The sequence below is a fragment of the Stenella coeruleoalba genome, assembly GCF_951394435.1.
Source record: "Stenella coeruleoalba genome assembly, chromosome: 8".
Lineage (NCBI taxonomy): Eukaryota > Metazoa > Chordata > Mammalia > Artiodactyla > Delphinidae > Stenella > Stenella coeruleoalba.
The window spans coordinates 88,724,034-88,737,701 of record NC_137154.1 but is presented as its reverse complement, the minus strand read 5'-3'; positions in this window follow the sequence as shown (position 1 = coordinate 88,737,701).

The following is a 13,668-nucleotide window of genomic DNA, read 5'->3' as shown; positions in this document are numbered from 1 at the left end:
TTTCCTTGTGGATAATCTGTGCTAAGCCACCCTTTAAAGTTTTCTTTGCTATTATTCCCTCCTCTCCTTAATTAATTCCTTTGTTTAACATCCATGCAATATTACCAACATGTTTCATTTTATTCCTAAACGCAGCCTGTAATCCAACAAGAGATGGAAAAAAGAAAACAAAACACCTAATTACCTTTAAACAGTTTGTCAGTTAGTTCTTCAGCACTTGCAGCACTCTTCTACCTCGTTTTTTGTCACCGTCACCCCAGCACTCATCTCTGACAAAGAAAACAAAAGGGAATGAATAGAACGATCTCAACAAGAAGACAGCCTCTCTGGTTTATACATGGCTGGAGTGAGAGAGATGCTGTCTGCGCTCCATGCCAGAGGCAAAGGGAATGAGGAAGAACTGAGCAGTGCCGACGGAGGTATGCCACGAAGAGGGACCTAGACATTGACCTACCCCAAGCTGAATATTCACAAGTTGATTTTGTTTTTTAGATATTTTTCAAATGAAGACACAAAATTCTAAAAAATCAAAAATCAAAACTACTCTTACGATTCTATTTTGGATTTTCATGTTTCAGTTTCTACCTTCACCCCACATCACTATCACTAATGAATGGATGTAATATGCTCTTAAAACAGTGTTCCTCTTTATTTGCAGTGAAGGACCCTTACCGGAGAGCAAGTTGTATGCCAGGAAATATCCTAGTTTCTCAAAGTGCATTGTGAAAGTCTTTTAAAAAATCTATACCCAATTTATTTTAGTGCTTTTTATTGTTAAAAAATTACTGTCCACCTCTCAGTTATTTTTGGAGAACATAGGGAGTGACAGGAATTCTGAAATCAGGGAACAATAGCCATGCTGCTAAAGACTCAATCTGGTGGCCAATACAACAATCACGATAATAATAATAATGGCTCTATCAATTAGGAATTGTGTTCAGCTGCTACAAACAGAGATCAGACCACAGTGCCTTGAATACACATGGGTTTACTCGTGTAAAAGAAATGTGGAGGCTGGTATGGTGCCTCCCTCATTATCAAGACACAGAAGCCTTTTATCTTTCTACTTAGCCATGTTTTTTTTTTTTAATATTTATTTATTTGTTTGTGCTGGGTCTTAGTTGCAGCAGGTGAGCTCCTTAGTTGCGGCTCTCTGTCTACTTAGTTGCGGCACGTGGGCTCCTTTCTACCCAGCCATCTTTGTTTCATGGCTTCCATTTTTAAGATTCCAGTGCATCTATTGGTGTCCCAGCCATCATGTCCATATTTCAGACAGGAAGGATAAAGAAGGAGGAAAGGGGGGAAAGGCACATGCTAGCTGTACATCCCATCCTTGAGGGGCTGTTCCAAATCTATTGCTTTATTTCTTTCCCCCACAAAATCATTGTGCATCCCATCAACCTTATATAAAGATTTACATTTCTAGTATATTCATCTTAACCCAAAAGTTTCCTGTAGAGACTCATGTTGTCTTTGCCATTATTGGTTGCCCAATAATATCCAATCTCCTTCTCCTCTTGGAGGACTTCCCTCCTCGTCATTGTGTGTCCTCTTATCAGGAACAGGGCCCTGCTTCCCACTACAAAACCCAAAGGAACAATATCCTTCCCTCCCTGCCTTTTGATAATTGTGAAAACATGGGACCCACCCAGTCAGTCATGACAATCAGACACTCCTATTCAGTAGCTTCAGTCTTAGAGAAATGACACATGAAAAAGGAATGAAGAGAACCGCATCACAAAGGCGGCAGCAGCATCTAGCAGTGGAGTCCAGTGGTGGCACAAAGTGTCCAGCAGCAAGAGTGGAAGTGCTCTGGCCAGACAAGTCCTGCTAAAAACAGTTGTTGAGCTTCCTATTCTTCGTCCTCCAGTGCTGCTTAGTTCCTGTCTGTCTGCCATACCTGATCCTCTAGCCACTTGATGGTTCTGGGCTCCCTTTGTCTTTTCAATATACCCTGTTTTGCTTAAGATAGCCAGAGCTGGTTTAGTTTACATGCAACCAAAAGCACCCAAACTGATAGAATTAAGGATATAGGTACTATTATTCTAGTCCATGCACTTTGGTTACCAGAAATAGAAGCCCACACAACTTACCTCAGGTATGGATGCAAGGCCTAAAATCACAGACACAGAGACTGAGGCACTGTGGGAGAAGATACTGGGAAATTGCTAGGAACAAAAGCTGACCCTCAGAGGCCACATGGATGCTCAACTCTTTCAGTCGTTTTGCATAAAATCTCTTTTCCTCTGCTTTATTGGTCAGCTTCCTTTGCTTACTCACAGTTTCTTTATCTCCATAATTTTACTTCCTCTTTCTGGATTCTTACATGGAATCTATATGACCTTTTTACAGATATGCTATGATTGAAGCATTTCAGTTTCAAGCTCCATATCTCTATCTAAAATCTTGACAGAAGAACTGATGAGGGATTAGATAGGTATATACCCCAGTCAAATCAGCTATAATAGGGAAATGGGGCTCATGACTGGGTATATGCCTTCAGTGGGGGCTCCCAGATTAGGTCTGTGAGCAGGGAAGGCAGTAGAACCTTTCAAATACAGGGATGCATTGTGATGTGATGTACATGATGTTGTGCTATGCTGTGATATGAAGACCTAGGTATGGCACAATTTTTGCAAGGCATACCTGAGATGCTCAATCAATTAAATATTTTGAGTACCCACCATGTTCAAGGTACAGGACTAGAAGCTGAGGAGATTATAAAGAAGATAATATGTGCCTTCCCTCAAGGACTTCACAACACACACACACACACAAAATGTTAAGGAATTAATTAACATATACCTGGTTAACTGTTAAACTTGTATTACCCACAACGTGGTGGAGGACTTCAAAAGAAAGGTCATATTGAGCTTTGGTGATAAGGGTAGCCTATATAGAGATGTTACCTTGCGGGAAGAGATGGAGTTTATTGATAAGAGATAAGATTACTGATAAGAAGAAAAAAGGTGGAGTTGATTGATAAGAGGTGAGTGATAATGAATGGTAGAAGTGGGATAGAAGTGTGAACATCTGAATGGGCTGAAAGACAAAATTTGAAGCAGTGAGACCCAGAAAATGAAAATCATCCATTTTAAAATTTTACCTGGTACAATCACAGTACTAAAGTAACCTGTAGGTTTATCAATGTATACAAGGGAAAAAGGGAAAGACGTGAATTTAAATTTGAGAAGTGAAGATGGGAGACTTAAGGTTCTGATAATGGCAAACTATATCATTAGAACCAAATATGATACTGAAAATCTGAGGAATATACGAGAACATCTGCTTGAAGCATCAGAGAACTAAACAAACAAACAAATAAACAAACAAAAAATTAGGGTAAAATTACTGCTCCAGGATTTGGGGGGAATGATGGAACCCCTGGGAGATGAACTGGCATTTAGGGCTGCTTTTCAAAACCCTTGGGATGTTTGCTAAGTCCAGAGGGGGTGACCTATAAGCTGATAAATGCCTCTAACTGTCTTGTGGGGTCAAAAGAAAGAGGTTACTAGTCCAGAGGTCAGCACAGGAAAAGTCCTGATGAATTCTCTGGGGTTGAGACTCAAAAGAATACAGAACTTCCTAGGGACTTCAAACAATTTCAGACCCTAAAATTGAGCTGAGATGATCTCAAATTGTTAGTACTCTCAAGTACCTAGCAGAAACAAAAATAAATCTTCTTTGGAAAGAGATAACATTTTCAACCTCAAAGTATTCCTACAAGCAATTTTGCAAAACAATACCCAGCATACAGTCAAAAATAACCAGCCATATGAGGAAAAAAGACTACATGGACAACATTAGCAAGAGGACCAAGCAATAAAATCAGGCCCGCAGGGGCTACAGATATTAGTTTTATCACACTTAAACTGCTTATAATTGTGCTTCTTATGTTCAAGAATATAAAAGAGAAGATCAAAACTTTTGGCCAAGAACTAGAAACTTTAAGATGGAATTTCTGGAACAAAATACTATAATAATTGAAAGTTACAATCCAACCCAACTGAAAGTTAAACAGCATATTAGCAAAGATGAAAGGATAATTCATGAAGAAAATTTCCAGAAAGGAACAGGAAACAAAGGAATGAAAAATACAAAGGAAAGAATAAGAGATATAGAAGATATAATGAGAAGGTCTAACATGAATTTAATTAAAGTCCCAAGAGGAGAAGAGATGGAAAACAGGATAGAAGCAAAAGTTGAAAAGACAGTGGCCAAGAATTTTCAAAACTGATGAAAGACATCAAAATCATGGGTTTAAGAATTCACATTAAGGATAAATTCACAACTAGGCACAACATTCATAAACTTCTGAAAATTAAACACACATAAAAATATCTTAATACCAGCCAGAGAAAATATCAGGTTACTTCCAAAGGGCCCCTTACTCAATATCTAAAGAATATCTACAAATCAATTAAAATTAAAAAGACAAACAACCCAATAGAATAAAGGACAAGAAATTAGAACAAGCACTTCACAAAATAGGATATCCAAAGGTCATAAACTTACAAAAACATTCTTGACTTCATTAATAACAAGAAAATATAAATTAAAATTATAATGATATTCCATAGCACACTCACTAAAATGGTCTTTAAGTAGATAATATAAAGTGTTGATGAAGACGTGGAGCAAAGGGAACTCTCATACGCTTATGGTACAACTTTCAAACACTGAAGTTTAACAAACCTATGCTCTATGACTCAGTAATTTCAGGCATAAGCACCGAGAAACACATATAAGAAAATTCATGGCAGCACTATTTGTAACAGCCCCAAACTGGAAACTACATAAATGCCTATGGATAGCAGGATGGATAAAGACTGCAGTATATTCACACAAAAAAGCAATATACAGCTTTATTGAAAAAAAAACAAAAAACTTTACTAAAAATAAACTCACTGAAGCTACATGCAATAAAATGAATAAATCTCAATGTTGAGCAAAACAGTCAGACACAAAAGAATGCATAATTTAGCATATAAATTTCAAAAAGTGTGCAAAACTAGTGTTTAGGAATGTATAAATAGTAGTAAAGTAATGATTTCCATAAAAGTCAAGGGATTTAGTACCTTTGGGGACAAAGAAAGGTAATGATTATGGGGTACTTCTGAGGTGCTAGGCACCTTTTTTTTTTTTTTTTTTTTTTGCAGTATGCGGGCCTCTCACTGTTGTGGCCTCTCCCGTTGCAGGGCACAGGCTCCAGACGCACAGGCTCAGCAGCCATGGCTCCCAGGCCCAGCCGCTCCATGGCATGTGGGATCTTCCCAGACTGGGGCACGAACCCGTGTCCCCTGCATCGGCAGGTGGACTCTCAACCACTGCGCCACCAGGGAAGCCCTAGGCACCTTTTTTAACTCAAGTGTTGTTTTACATGTGTTCATTTTGTGAGAAATAATTGATCTGGACACTTTTGTTCACTTTTCTATGTTAAATTTCACAGCGAAAAAATAAAAGTTTTAAAGAAAAGAAATAGGGTCAGGCTTTCTTATAACTGTTATATATGGCATACTTACTGTGTGTCAGGTACTCCGTTAAGCATTTTACATAAACTACTTCATATAATCATCCTAATGAGCCAGAGAGGCACATTTTATCTCTGCCCCTCTCCCCATTTACTGAGCCTTAATTTCCTTAACTGAAAGATGAGAATAATATTATCCCACCTCAAGAGGTTATTGTAGGAACTGAATGAGATATATGCAAAAAGCCTAAGTGTCTAACACATAGGAAGTTCTATTTAAGATTTAGCTATTATTTAATTAGCATACTGAGACTCAATGAAATCAAGGAGCTTGCACAAGTCCACACAGATAATGAGAGAGAAGCTAGAATTTGAGCCAATGTCAGTGTCACAGCTGGTGCCCTTTCCTCTTCACCAGGGTAGTGCATCCCTCTGTGTGTTTTATGTCAGACACCAAAGCCATTCAGTTGTAGAACTGGGGAGCTGAGACTCCAGCTGTCCTCAGCCTGCCCCTTCCTCTGGGAGAGCAGTGGGATTTGTTCTCTATGTGAACTGACATCACTTATTCACCTTGATTTTTTTAAGGAGTGCAGGTTGTCTCATTTCATATCCCAAGCTAACTTAGTAAAGGAAATGCTTTTTCAGAGACGATGAGCTCTGTAATTGTGCCTTCCATGAGAGGAGGATCACAGCCAGCCGTGAGACTCCTCTGCAGCCCTTCCAAGCAACACTTGTGGGCTCAGAACCACTATAATGGCATCAAGCATCTGAAGATGGACAGCCTGGCAGAACCCAGGGCTGGTTGCTTAGCAGATGCCAGAGAATTGAGTTGCTGGAAGTCAGAGAAGTGATTGGTGGAATGGAGACGGGAGAGAAAGCAGGGCAGGTGCACAAGGTGAAAAAATATTTCTCTTCATCTCAGTTTTCTCCTTTCTTTCTTCCTTTATGTCTATTTTTGCCATCTCCCACTTGAATGAAATTATGTTCTTTTTTTAAATAAATTTATTTATTATTTTTGGCTGCATTCGGTCTTCGCTGCTGCACGTGGCCCTTTCTAGTTGTGGCGAGCAGGGGCCACTCCTCGCCACGGTGTGCGGGCCTCTCATCGCAATGGTCCCTCTTGCTGCAGAGCTCGGGCTCCAGAGCGCAGTTTCAACAGTTGTGGCACACGGGCCGAGTTGCTCTGCTGCATGTGGGATCCTCCCAGACCCGGGCTCGAACCTGTGTCCCCTGCCTTGGCAGGCAGGCTCCCAACCACTGCACCACCAGGGAAGCCCAGAAATTATGTTCTTGAAGCTGGTCATGGTTGTCTTTCCTTCTCTCTCCCACTTACTCTTAACCTAATCCCACTTGTTAAACCAGCCAAGATCCTATAATATTTTACAGTTTACAAAGAGTTTTCACATGTATGATTTCTCATAAAAACTGTGTTGGAGACTTCATGTTTAAGCTCTGCCATGTAAAAAGCTTGGAATTCATCACTCACCTTTACCACAAGAAAATGCTGAACAAATGGAAAATCAATGTCTTTTCTTGGACCCATCTGAGGAACACACTTCTGTAATTCCATTGGGCATTATCTTTAGACTCGTAACCCTGTAAATATGATGGGGAAGCGAAAAGCAAAACAAACACACAAAACATTGGTTTCTATCTGACACCTGCTGTCTATTCATAGGATTCATATCTGATCAGAATTAATGTGGCAGATGGAGCCAAATGAATAGTGACTGTTACCTTCCTGGAATTATTTCAGGTTATTCTGTATCTTCAACCATATATCAGGAAGAATAAAATGGGAAACACACATACAGGGTGTAATCACTTATGAAAAAAGATAACTTAGAGAAGTCATGACTATAGATCTAGCAGACCCAAAGCACCAGGCTCAGACTTTGATGAATTCTATGAAACATTTAAGAAAGAAATAACACCAATTTCCCACAATCTTTTCCAGAAAATGGAAGCAGAGGGAACACTTCCTAACTTATTCTATTAGGTTAGCATTCTCCTAACGCTAAAACCAGTTAAAGACACTACAAGAAAGGAGAATTACAGCCAATGCCTCTGATGAACATAGCCACAAAAATCCTCAACAAAATATTAGCAAATCAAATCCAACAATTTATAAAAAAGAATTACACATCACAACCAAGTGAGATTTATTTCATGTATGCAAGGCTGGTTCAGCATTCAAAAATCAACCAGTGTAACCCACCATATTAGCAAGCTGAAGAAAAAAAATCATATGATCACAACAATTAATGCAGAAAAGCATTTGACAAAATCCAACACCCAATCATGAAAACTCTCTCAGCAAACTAGAAATTAAGAGGAACTTCCTCAACTTTATAAAGAACACCTATAAAAACGTACAGCTACCTAGAGTTAATGGCAAAAGACTGAACACTTTCCCTCTAAAATTAATAACAAGTGAAGGATGTCCTCTCTCAGCACTCCTATTCAACATCATACTGGAAGTCTTAGCTAATACAATAAGATAAGAAAAGGAAACAAAAAGTATACAGATGTGAAAGAAAGAAAACTGTCTTTATTCACAGATAACATGATAGTCTATGTAGAAAATCCAAAAATCTACAAAACAAAAAATCTGGAATTAACAACAAGTACAGCAAGGTCTCAGGACACAAGTTCAATATACAAGAGTCAAATGCTTTCCTATATACTGGCAATGAACAATTGGAATTTGAATTTTTAAAAAATACCATTTACAATAGCACTTAGGTATAAATCTAATGAAATAGGCATAGGATCTGTATGTGGAAAAATACAAAACATTGATGAAATAAATCAAAGAAGATCTAAATAAATGGAGAGATATTCCATGTTGATGAATTAAAAGACTCAGTATCGGTAAGATTTTGTAACAGGGGAGAACAAAATCTGACTCTGTGTTGGATCTGTTTCTTTTACTTTGACATTTGCTTTCCACTGCTTTTATTCTGCCTATAGCTATAGGCATACATAATGGCCTGCCTCGGGAACCCTGCCCCTCTGCCTGAATGTTAACTAAAGTGTCTTTGTTCAGCTCACAGGGAAACACCCTGACCCTGCCCACCTGTGAATGGCTACAGAAAAGAAGAAATTAACACATCCCCTCCCTGAGGCTGGCCAGAACCAGGAAATATTTTGTAAGGTTTATGGCCTTTTTACTTTACTTCCTCACCTCCTCCCCTTCTCTGTTCTATAAAAGAAACTAGCATCCAGACCCTGACAAAATGGTGCTCTAGGACACTAGTCTGCCATCTTCTCAGACGTCCGGCTTTCTGAATAAAGTCACTATTCCTTGCCTCAACATGTTGTCTCCTGACTATTGGCCTGTTGTACAGCAAACAGACTGAGCTTGGATTTTGTAACAATTTCAGTCCTTTCCAGCTTGATCTCTAGATTCAGTGTAATCCCAATCAAAATCCCAGCAAACTTTTGTAAATAGTAACAAACTGTTTGTAAAGTTTATGTGGTGCTGTGGACTGAATTGTGTCCCCCTCAAAATTCATATGTTGAAGTCTCAACCCCCAATGTGACTCTATTTGGAGATAGGGCTTTTGTGAAAGTAATTAAGGTTAAAAAAGGTCATCAGAGTAGGGCCCTGGTCTGACAGGATTAGTGTCCTTATAAGAAGAGACCAGATCTTTCTCTCTTCTACCATATGAGAACACAGTAAGAAGGAGGCAGTCTACAAACCAAGAAGAGAGCCCACACTAGAACCCAGCCATGCTGGCACACTGATCTCAGACTTCCAGCATCCAGAACTTGGGAAAATTAATTTCTGTTGTTTAAGCCACCCAGTCTGTGGTGTTTTATTATGGCAGCCCAAGCGGACTAATTCCTATGGAAAAGCAAAAAACCTAGAGTATCCAAAACAATCCTGAAGAAGAACAACAAAGTTGGAAGACTCACACTGCCTGATTTTAAGACTTACTACAAATCTACAGTAATCAACACAGCATGGTATTGATGAAAGAACAGAACATAGATCAGTGGAACAGAAGCAAGAGCCCAGAGTAGACCCTCACAAATATAGTCAACTGGTTTTTGACAAAGGTGCAAAGGAATTTGATGGAGAAAGAAGTCTTTTCAATATAATGCAAAATATGAACCTAGACACAGACCTTACACCTTACACAAAAATTAACTTGAAAAGAATCATAGAGCTAAATGTAAACTGTAAAACTATAAAACTTCTAAAAGAAAACATAGGAGAAAATCTACATAATATTGGGTTTGATGATGAGTTTTTAGATATGACATCAAAAGCACAACTTATGAAAGAAAAACAGTGATGCTGGACTCCATTAAAGAAAAAAACTTGTGCTCTAAAAAAGACATTGTTAAGAGAATGGAAAAAAAAACCTCACAGACTCAGAGAAAATATTTGTAAAACATATATCACATAAATGACTTCTATCCGAAATATGCAAAGAACTCTTCAAATCCAACAATAAGTAAACAAACAATCCAATTAAAACTAAAGCAACAGCCTAAGTGGCCAAAGCTGGAACTAGTTAAGTGGCCAAAGCTGGAACTAGTTAAGCAATAAAATAAGCCATGTAGTATTGGATTAGAACCTAAAGGGTAAAATAAATATCCATGAGTTCATACTGATATAAATAAATGGCGGAAAAGAAACAAAATCCTTAGCGCAGAAGAATCCCAAGTAATTTATGTAAATGCTCTGCCCTCAGGGAGATGTAACATAACCCCCCGCCCCTTAAGTGTGGTCTGTGCAGAGTAACTTCTTTCCAAAGTGTTTAGTATGGAAAGGGGTAAAGGGGTGTAAAGCAACTGATTTCTACAGGAGTAACATCAGCCAAGTGATCAAGGTCAACATCAACAATGATAAGCCATGGTGATAGTATGTATCCTGATGTGATGTGATGAAAATGGTACTTTACCTATGTGGTCTTCCTCCCCAAACCCCATCAAGAGTATTCAAGAGTAAACACCAGACAAATCCCAGCTGAGAGACATTCTACAAAATACCTCATCCATACTCATCAAAACTGTCAAGGTCATCAAAAACAAAGTCTGAGAAATTGTCACAGCCAAAATGAGACATGACAACTAAATGAAGTATAGAATCAGAAATATGAAGAACAGGAAAAAAAAGACTTTAGATAAAGACTAAAGAAATCTAAATCAAGTATGAATTATGGTTAATAATATTATACCAGTATTGGTTCATTAATTGTGACAAATGGATCATATAATGTAAGATATAGTAATAGGAAGAACTGGGTGCAGGATATTTGGGAACTGTGCTATCTTAGCAACTTTTCCACGAACCTAAATATATTCTAATATAAAAAGTATATTTAAAAAAAAAACTGGGTTGTAGTTTTTATTATTTTCCCCATTTTAAGATCAGGAAACCAAGGCTCTGAAAAGTTGAATGACGCTTTCAAGGTCCCAGGGCTAGCAGGCTGGCCCAGGAAGCCAAGTCTGTTGGACCCTAGATTCTGGGGTTTTCTTTTCCCTTGGGCTATCAAAAGTTCAGTTTTCTTATGCAATCATGACAAAAATAAAGGGGCGAGGCAGGGGACTCAAAACGAAAGAAAATAAAGCAACGTTGCAGGTCATGTTAAAAGGTAGTGCACAGAATTTACAATAGCCACGATATGGAAGCAACCTAAGTGTCCATCGACAGATGAATGGATAAAGAAGATGTGGCACATATATACAATGGAATATTAGCCATAAAAAGAAACGAAACTGAGTTATTTGTACTGAGGTGGATGGGCCTAGAGTCTGTCATACAGAGTGAAGTAAGTCAGAAAGAGAAAAACAAATACCATATGCTAACACATATATATGGAATCTAAAAAAAATGGTTATGAAGAATCTAGGGGCAGGACAGGAATAAAGACTGAGACGTAGAGAATGGACTTGAGGACACGGGGAGGGGGAAGGGTAAGCTGGGACGAAGTGAGAGTGGCATGGACATATATACACTACCAAATGTAAAATAGCTAGCTAGTGGGAAGCAGCCGCATGGCACAGGGAGATTAGCTCGGTGCTTTGTGACCACCTAGAGGGGTGGGATAGGGAGGGTGGGAGGGAGATGCAGAAGGGAGGAGATATGGGGACATATGTATACATATAGCTGATTCACTTTGTTATACAGCAGAAACTAACACATCATTGTAAAGCAATTATACTCCAATAAAGATGTGAAAAAATAAAATTAAAAATTAGAAAAAAATTACAAAATAAAAAAGGTAGTGCACGGGTTTTGAAGGTTACCTAAAAATTCTCATTTCCAGGTGGTAACGTGGCGACCCGCGCTGTGAGCCTCTCCTGGGACAGGTGGCCGGTCGGCTGCACTAGGGGACCTCCACCAACACACACGCACACCCCGGCCGGGAGGCAGCCCTGCGACCCTGCCCTGCTCGCAGGCGACGACTCGCCTGCCCCGGCAGCAGACTCAGGGTTCCGGGCGCCCTCCCCGAGCGCCGCCGCCGCCGCCCACTCCCGGCCGGCCGAGACCCTGCCGGCAGTGCGCCGCGGCCTCAGCCTCCCGCGGGGCGCGGGGGCGCTGCCTTCGCCCGGCAGGCGGCTCCCTTTGTCCTCCCGGAGCAGCAGCGGCGCGCAGGCTGAGCTGCCTTAAATCTCTGCACCGCTGACAGCTCTGTAATTGCGTCTGCCCTCAGTAGCTTGTCAGAGCCCTTCTGGTTTGCCCATCTTTTTTCCTTTAAACTTAAAAAATGCTCCCTCCCTTGCTAGCTCGCTCTTTGGTGGTTATCCAGGGTGTCTGTGAATGAAAGCGTTTCATGATCTTGAGGGGGCTATGTTCTAGTTTGGTGAGAATAGGACTGAGTTGACGCCCTGCATTCAATTTGTGCTTTTCCTGGAATTTCTTTTCTGTTCTTTCCGGAGGGGGAGGGCCGAAAAAAGGACCATTCCAGGGCGCGGCGCTGGGCTTGCCACATTTGGGAGCGCCGCCTGAAGTTGGGCGCACAGCCTCCCGACGCCCTGCCGTTGGGCTGGTGGAGGCCGCAGCACTGCTAGGGTTGTATCAGTCCTCCTGTTTGCACTATTTCTTTTTGCGACCATGGCCCCGCCTTAAGTATTTCTAATTAAGAAACAAAACCTCAGGAAACCGAAACTTAACCAGCCGCTCTCGCTTCTGTAATTACGCCTGCTGACCCCCCCCCCCCGCAACCGTCCAACCAATCAGACGGCGACTAGTGTCTCTGTTTAAAAGTCAACCAATCGGCGACTAGCGTCTTTGTTTAAAAGTCAACCAATCGGCGACTAGTGTCTCTGTTTAAAAGTCAACCAATCGGCGACTAGTGTCTTTGTTTAAAAGTCAACCAATCGGCGACTATATTTGTACCGGTCTATAAAAGAGCTGTACTAAACTCCGCCAGGGCCTCTTAGCGTCACGGACAAGGAGTGCGCGGAGGTCCAGGTTCGAACCTGCAATAAATGACCCTTGCCGTTTGGCTTTGACTCTCGACTCTGGTGGTCTTGTGGAGGGGCCTCGCGACCTTGGGCATTTCACTTGGGGGCTCGTCCGGGATGCCCCCAAGCCCACCAGACATCAGGTCAACGGGTCATCGCTGACAACCGATCGGTAAGTAAGCCGGCTCAGGGTACCTTCTGTTTTGGGGACTAGGACAGTCCTGGCGGACGCGCTATAGGACACCTAGTCGGGTGTGGTTGGAGACGTCCACCACGACCCATCTGGGGCTGGCAGCCCATCTGAAGCGCGCACGCGATAACCTCCCCTTCCTCCTTTTACAGACTCCGCTATTGGGACTGCTCTTAATCACTTTTGTTTTCAGAGTAACCTTTTCTAATCAATCTCTTACAGGACCTAGACATGGGCCAAGCACAGAGTACCCCCCTCTCCCTCCTTCTCGCTAATTTCGGGGATGTAAAGTCCCGAGGACACAGCTTCAGTCTGGATATCTGGAGAAGAAAACTAATTACCTTCTGCCGCTCTGAATGGCCAACTTTCGGGGTTGGCTGGCCCACCGAGGGTACCTTTTGTCTTCCTATAATCCTAAAAGTTAAATCTAGAGTTTTCTTGCCAGGAAAAGAAGGCCATCCGGACCAGATCCCCTACATCCTGGTATGGCAGGACCTGGTAGAAAACCCTCCTCCCTGGATGACCCCCTTTTTGTCATCAGGGTCATATAAGATCCTTGCGGCCCGACCAACTAAACCTCCCA